Genomic DNA, 8145 nt, shown 5'->3' on the forward strand with positions numbered 1-8145 from the left:
GTCGCTTGGCCTGGCGTGGCTTCTTGTGGCCATTCGTGGTGATGCAATGGCCTGGAGTGGGCCACACCTGGCAGCTGCCTAGTGTTCTAGTGGTCTAAAACAGGATATGCAGGGAGCAGGGGTGTTGCCGTGGTGCTGGTGCGGCCGTGGGAGGCTGAGCGCTTGCCGGAGATTGATGTGTGGTGGTCTGCGATGTTGGCTGCTCTGTGGTAACTGGAGATGATGGTCTGGCCTGGTGGTGGCTCGTCGGAGTTGTAGCAGAGGGGGGCCTCGGCTGGGAATCTTGTGAGGCTGTGGTCATGAGAGAAGAGGGATGGCTGGCTAGAAGTGGGCTGCTGTGAGGGGGTAGGGAGATCAACTGCGCAGAGGCAGAGGGTGAGGTTGAAGGAGCTGATGGAAGAGAGACTAGGGAGATGAAGAAAAAGGGAGCTAAAGGTCATAGGGCGGCTGCCTGCGCGAGAGAAAGCCAGGGTTTTCTTTTCTTCTTTTTTGAATGGATCTCCGCCCCTAAGAGTGTTCTTTTCCTTCTTATTTATAAAAAAAAAAATCAAAACCCTAAAGCTCCCTTTTTATTTTCTTTTTCTTTTTTTTTATACTTTTATAGTAATAATAAATATGGCAACTAATAATAATTCTTAATAATAATAATAATAATAATAATAATAATAATAATAATAATAATAATAATAATAATGTAATAATGACAAGATTTGCAAATAATAATAATATAATAATAGTACGATAATAATAATAATAAAGTAATATTTAAATAATAATAATAATAATAATAATAATAATGCAAAATAAAAACCATGATAATAAGGTCAATGATGATAATAATAATAGTAGTATAATAATAAAATAATAATAATGAAAATAAAAATAATAACAATAATAATTATTATAATAATAATAATAAATAAATAAATAAAAATAAGAATAAGAATAATGATAGCAAAGTAATAATAATAATAATACTAATATCCCAATAAAATAATATTTAAAATAATGACAATGATCATAATAAAATAATAATAGAAACAGTAAAATAATAATAATAAAATAATATCTAAAAGTAATAATAATAATAATAAAGAAATAACGATATTAATGCTTTTGTTATATTGGCCCCAGGTAAAAATTGGGTATCTACAGGAAGTTTTGGGATCTCAACTCACTTTTACTACTACTTTTCACTCGCAGACTGATAGTCAATGAGAGAAGACTATTTAGATTCTAGAAGATATGTTGCGAGCGTGCGTACTGGATTTCAGGGGTAGTTGGATTAAATATCTGCTGTTAGTTGAGTTCGCATATAATAATAGTTATCAGGCCAGTATCGGGATAGCACCGTATGAGGCACTGTATGGTCGAAGGTGCCAATCTTCGTTGTATTGGGACGAGGTCGGTGAGCGACAGATTTTAGGGCCGGAGCTTATTCAGCAAACCTCTGATAAGGTTCTGTTTATCAGGGAAAGAATAAAGATAGTTCAGAGTCGGCAGAAGAGCTATGGGAATACATGCCGGTGAGAGCTGGAGTTCGAAGTAGGTGATGCCATATTTTTTAGGATTGCTCCGATGATAGGGATAATGAGATTTGGGAAAAAGGGGAAGCTAAGCCCCAGACACATCGGGTCATTCAAGATTTCTAAGAAAGTCAGTCTGGTGGCGCACAAAATAGCATTATCTCCAGCATTGCCTAGGATTCATGACGTATTCCACGTGTCCATGCTAAGGAAGTACAATCTGGATCCTTCACATGTGATCAATTACGAGTCTTTGGAGCTCGGGAATACATTGGTATACGAAGAGATACCGGTTCAGATTCTAGACTAGGAGGAACAGGAGCTACGTACTAAAAGGATTTTGCTTGTAAAGGTACTTTGGTGTAATCATGCAGCGGAGGAAGCATCATAGGAATTAGAGACAGAGATACGTCAAAAGTATCCATAGCTGTTCAGAGAGGCTTAGCGTTAAACCGGTAAGTAGAGTTGTAGGTAAGTGTTAGTTTTGTATCTAGATTTCTTAGAGCAGGTCTATTTAGTTTTACTATTTGTCCGTGGTTTATGTATGGTCTTTGGGAGAGTTTTTGTATGGATATTGTAATCTCCCAAGATGTATGTGTAACCATGGTATTCCTCCACCATATGTGAGGGTAATTAATAAATTTGGGACGGGGCTGCTATGTGGGTGGCTGCCGGCTCTTCTTAGAGTTGAATCAGCAGATCTGCGATAATTCAGGGGATGTAATGGAAATCAATTAGAAAATTTCGAGGATAAAATTTTTATAAGAGAGGAGATTGTAGAAACCTGAACCCGAAAAATAAAGAAATAAATAAGAAAAAAAAGAAAAGAAAATTTAAAAAGGGCAAACAGCATTCCTCGTTGACAAATCCCCTATTTTCGTCAACGAGTGGTCTTCGGTGCTTTGTCGATGAAATTCAGGCGTCATTGACGAAGAGATCCCAAGCAATAGGAAAATATCATACTTAAGGTTCGTTGACGAACCCCTCCTTCGTCAATGAATGTCCTTCTACGGTTCATCAACGAAAGTCCCATTTTGTCGACGAATAGTGCTGATTCAAAGGGCTATAAATAGAAATTTTGTTTTCTTCTTCATTAAGAAATCAATCTCTCTCTCTCTCTCTCTCTCTCTCTCTCTCTCTCTCTCTCTCTCTCTCTCTCTCTCTAACACGCGCCCTACACTCTCTTTTTTATTTTCTCGCCATTTGTCGCCTGATTCGACGATCAGAAGCCACTACGAGGATCTAGGAGAAATTCTCTACAAGTCTAGCGAAGTGGATTTTTGATCGGGGCTTTCCAGGCACCACTCCCAAACTAAGGTAAGTAGGTTATTTTAGGGTTTTATTGTTGATTTGGAGTATATGAGGCCTAGGAAATGCTTAACGAGAAATATTCTATGAGTTGAGTTGATTAATTTGGGAAAAATGTCATTTCAGGGTTTTGATCTTCAAACGCCGCAGGACATGGATTTAGGGTTCCCAGTAAGCCAGGTGAGGGGATTATATTATGTTAGTTAATTTTGAATTATGGACCGATTAAATTGCATATATGATTTTATGAACGAATCGGGTATATGAAAAGGATGGTTTTGACTGTTATATGTTTTAGGGAAAATTTACGTGGTTGGTTCAAAATCTCCTATTTTCTATAAAATGAATAGTTTAAGTTAAATAAACCCCCGGAGATGTTTAGACTATTTTCAGCAATTTATGTTTTTCCCCGTCAGTTTATTTATTTATGATCTATCAGATAAAAATTGTGTGGCATGAGAACAATTTCTAAATGGTATATATGAGTAGAATATTTTTACTGATAATACAGGATATGATATGAAGGCCGGGGGCCGAGATTTGATATGATGGCTAAGGGCCGAGATTTAATATGATGGCCGAGGGTCGAGATTTAATATGATCGACGGGGGCCAAGAGTTAATAAATGACAGGTTTTCTATGAAATGAGAATAAAACAGTTTTTATTATGTAAATTGCCATATATGATTCTAGAACCCTGTGAATATGAAATATGATGTTATGAGCACAGTACCGTAGCTATATGTTGGCAGGGAGTGCAATCACACTGGGATGATAGTGTGATGATGGATAGACGATTTGGTGACCTAGGCCACAGTACTACTCCGAGGTTTCTATCGGGGGGGCCATTCGAGGTAGTTCCGGATGACCATAGGTAGGCGCGATCATACTTACTACCTTTTCTGACTCAATTATGGTCGGCCAGCCAGGAGCTAAGTCCAGCCTTCGGGCCACACAACTCGTCATGAGGGGAAACATGTCGTATGATATTATGATTGCGTGATGATGCAAATACAGTAGTCCAAGTTGTATCTTTTATGCATATATGGGCAAATTTGCTATAAAATGGCTATATTGAGCCGACAGTTTATTATTTAAAAATTATGTATTTTCAGATATACAGTGTAGTACAGTTTTAAATGTCATTTCATATTCGGTTAAATAATGAAAATTTTATATTCACGCGAGAACTCATACTAGCCACACACTGATAGTAATATAATTCATCTTACTGAGAAGTGTCTTACCCCATTATACAAATTATTTTTCAGGTTTTTCAGGGAACCATACCTAGCTTACCTCGGGGCTGATATTAGACTTCTGGGAGTGGTTATCAAAGCTGGTGAGATACCAAATATCTTATTTTTTTATTTTTGGATTGTAATATGTAGATAGACAGTGGTGTATATATATTTGGGAACAGATAGAACTCTGGTAAATAGTTTGGATGTTTTAGAAATATTTCGATGTATGGTTTAATTTCAGTAATGGCAGGTGCACCCGGGTTTCCCTAGTTAGGGCGGGTCGCATTTATATATGCTACAGTTGGTATCAGAGAGAGAGTTTATATGTTACACCAACACCCCAGGCCCGCGTGGCGGGTCGAGGCGCTATAAGAATTATTCTCTTACCCCTTTCAAACTGTTGGAAGAACAAGGTATGATCAAATTGCCCTTGTCGATATCTTTGGTTCTTTATTACTTTTGCAAAACTGTCGAACCATGCTATAGGAGATTGCTTGAGTCCATACGAGGACTTCTTGAGTTAAAACACTCTGTTTTCTTCACCTTTCTTACTGAAGCCTAATGGTATTGTCATGTAGACTTCTTCTTTTAACTCGCCATTTAGAAATGCATTCGTAATGTCAAGTTGTTGTAGTGGCCAATCTAAGTTGGCTGCCAAGGACAAGAGGACCTGAACTGTATTCAAGTTTGCCACTAATGCAAATGTCTCTGTATAGTCAATGTCATAAGTCTGTGTAAATCCTTTTGCAACAAGTCAAGCTTTATATAGTTCAACTGTCCCATCAGATTTATATTTCATTGTGAAGACCCATTTACAACCAACTGGCTTTTTCCCTCTTGACAAATTCATTACATCCCAAGTTCCAATTTTCACCAAGGCCCACATTTCCTCCATGACAGCCTCCCTCCATTTAGGCATTTCCATAGCTTCCTGAATATTCTTTGCAATTCTCATCATGTCAAGGTTAGAGGCAAAAGCACGATATCCTGTAGACAAGCTTTTATAAGACATGTATTTAGACTAGGGATATTGAGTACATGACTTGGTTTGTTTTCCGACTGCAATGGGTAAATTGATGTCATCGGGTACAGGATTATCAGAAGAGAGCTCATGACTATCTATTACCAAATCGAGATTGGTTGTGGACTCATGGTTGTTCAGAGCCATCACTGGATCCAACGCTCTTGGTGCCTCAGGTATGAGATTCTCCCCGTTCTTTATGTTTGGCTTTCTTGAGTAAAAAAGTATGTTTGTGTTGTTTTGCTTTCCTGCATCTCTTCCTGAGGTTAAGTGTTTTTTTTTGTTTGACAGGTCAGGAAGTGATACAATGGGAGGCTCAGTAGATGGGCCAATTAATGAAGCAATGGGAGACTCAATAGATGGCACAAATTCAGTAGTAAAGACGTCAAAGAACCAAACTTCACTCCATTTCTCCCCCTGAAAAGAAGTCTTTGGGAAATAAGGAGTGGTTTTAAAGAATGTGACATCAAGGCTAACAAACATCCTTTTTGAGATAGGGTCATAGCATTTGTAGCCTTTCTGGGTAGGGGAGTAACCAATGAAGACACATTTAACGACACGATGATCCAATTTATCCCGATGGTGAGCATGAACATGAACAAATGTAGTACAGCCAAATATTTTCAACGGAAGACTAAAGGGGAGTCGAGAGGTAGAAAATGTTCCTGGAATTTCTAGATAGGAGTGGCAAAGGAAAGTACTCGACTTGGCATCCAATTAATGAGATGTGTAGCTGTTAAGATGGCATCTCCCCAAAAATAGTTTTTCATGTTTGCAATGAACATCAATGTCCGAGCTACTTCAAGTATATGTCTGTTTTTTCGTTCAGCAACCCCATTTTGTTGAGGGGTATCCACACAGGAACTCTGATGAACAATCCTATTTTCTTGAAGATAAGTTCCCAGAATATCATTAAAATATTTTGTACCATTATGAGTATGTAAAATTTGAATGTGAGTCTGGAATTGTATTTGAATCATGGAATGAAAACTAACAAAAATGGAACGGACTTCAGTTTTATCTTTTAACAAGTAAACCCAATAAAGACAAGTATGGTCATCAATAAAAGTAACAAACAATTTCGTATGGGTGCGTTTGAGGGATCTTGAGGGTCCCCACAAATCACTATGAATCATAGTAAATGGACGGGATGGTTTGTATATGGATGTTAGGAAAGAAGCGCGTCGGTGTATTGCAAGCTCACACACTTCACATTGAAACTTAGAAGACATTTTATGTGAATAAATAGACGGAAACAAACGTTTTAAATATTGAAAATTTGGGTGACCCATTCTAGAATGCCATAACAAAAGTTTATTATCTCTAGAAATAAATGCAGAATCACAAATTGCAGTATTACATTGTTCACTCAAGCTTGCCTCCTCAAAGTAGCAAAGTCTCTCATATGCCTTAGCAGTGCCAATCATCTTCCCCGATGATAGGTCATGAAAACACAATGAGATGAAACAAATTTAGCAGAGCAATTATAGTCTTTTGTTAACTGGCTGATGGATAACAAGTTGTTAGATAACTTGGGAATATGTAGGACAGATTTTAAAATTACAAAGTCAGATATGCGAATACTTCCTTTACTGGCAACTGGTGAGAGAGAACCATTTACAATTTTGACTCTCAGATTTCCAACATATAGTGAATAGGATGAAAACAATTGATAAGAACCAGTCATATGATCAGATGCACCCGAGTCAATTATCTATGGTGATTTGTAATAGGATATAGTATTTAATGCTAACAAATAATTACCTCGGTGAGCCAAAGAACCAGTGGAAGACTGACCTGATGTTTGAATTGAGGTAATCATTTTATATAGTTGGTCCAACTGCTCAGGGCTGAATGCATTACTTACAGTGGTATTATTGGTTTTTTTGCCTTGTGATTTTTCAGTTGAACTGTCAGTGGTAGCCTGATACCCACGATTTTTTTTATATTGTCTCAGCTTCCAATCTACAGGCTTTCCATGAATCTCCCAACAGGTATCTTTTGAATGACCTGGCTTTCAACGTTGCTCGCACCATAATTTACCTTTTTGTGATCTTTTCCCGGATCCCGCCAGGCTTTTCGAAGTTAGAGCCAAGACGTCTGGCCCATTCGGATTTAGGGTTGGTATTTCAGGCCCAAAACGATCTGCCTATGACCTCAGCATCATGCGTCGTCGACTCTCCTCCCTCCTTGCTTCGGCGAACACCTCTTGAGTTGATGGCAGAGGTCGTTGGTCAAGAATTCTTCCCCAAGGACTCGAAGACCCATTCGTTTTCGAGTCATTTTTTGTATCATGCGCTGTCCCATTCTTCTTCAATGCTCAGATCGAGCTCCTTCCAGAGATGAGTCATCTCCATGAAATACTTAGTAACGCCTCTCTCACCTTGCCTCATCTGCCACAATCGGCTCTTGATCTCGAAGATTTGAGAGTAACTCTAGACGTCAGAATATGTCTCACAAACGGCGTCCTAGACATCCTTCGCCATTGGCAAGAACAAGTAGATTTTCCCGATTGACGGCTGCATCAAGTTGATGAGCCAAGCGGTGACCATGGAGTTTTCGGACCTCCATTTTTGCAAGGCTACATTGGTAGAGTCTAGTTTCCTCCGTTTGCCGATAAGATAACCTAGCCTCCCTTTTCGTTCAATTACCAATTTTATGGATTGAGCCCACTCACAAAAATTTTTTCCGTTTAATTTCTCCACTAAGAGTGGAAAGGTTGTATTGTTGAGCCCATTCGAACCCCCAACAGATGTGGCCTCTGAGTCATCGTCACTATTTTCAGAAGAGGTTGACCCTCTATTGTTGACAATGCCGCTAGCCACAGTTAGCTAAGGTTGAGAAACCCTTACTCTAATACCATGTGAGCGGAATTCAATTCAATACTTCTTGTTATTATGTGCACCCCAATCTTATATTATATAATACAATCAACTATTCTAAACAATGAAATAATCCCTCTACAAAATAATATATAATCTTCTACATTTACCCACTTTCCTAATTTGAGATTTTAACATGTACAGTATTAAATAACTGCCCTGGT

Source organism: Malania oleifera, chromosome 6, assembly GCF_029873635.1.
Source record: "Malania oleifera isolate guangnan ecotype guangnan chromosome 6, ASM2987363v1, whole genome shotgun sequence".
Taxonomy (NCBI): domain Eukaryota; kingdom Viridiplantae; phylum Streptophyta; class Magnoliopsida; order Santalales; family Ximeniaceae; genus Malania; species Malania oleifera.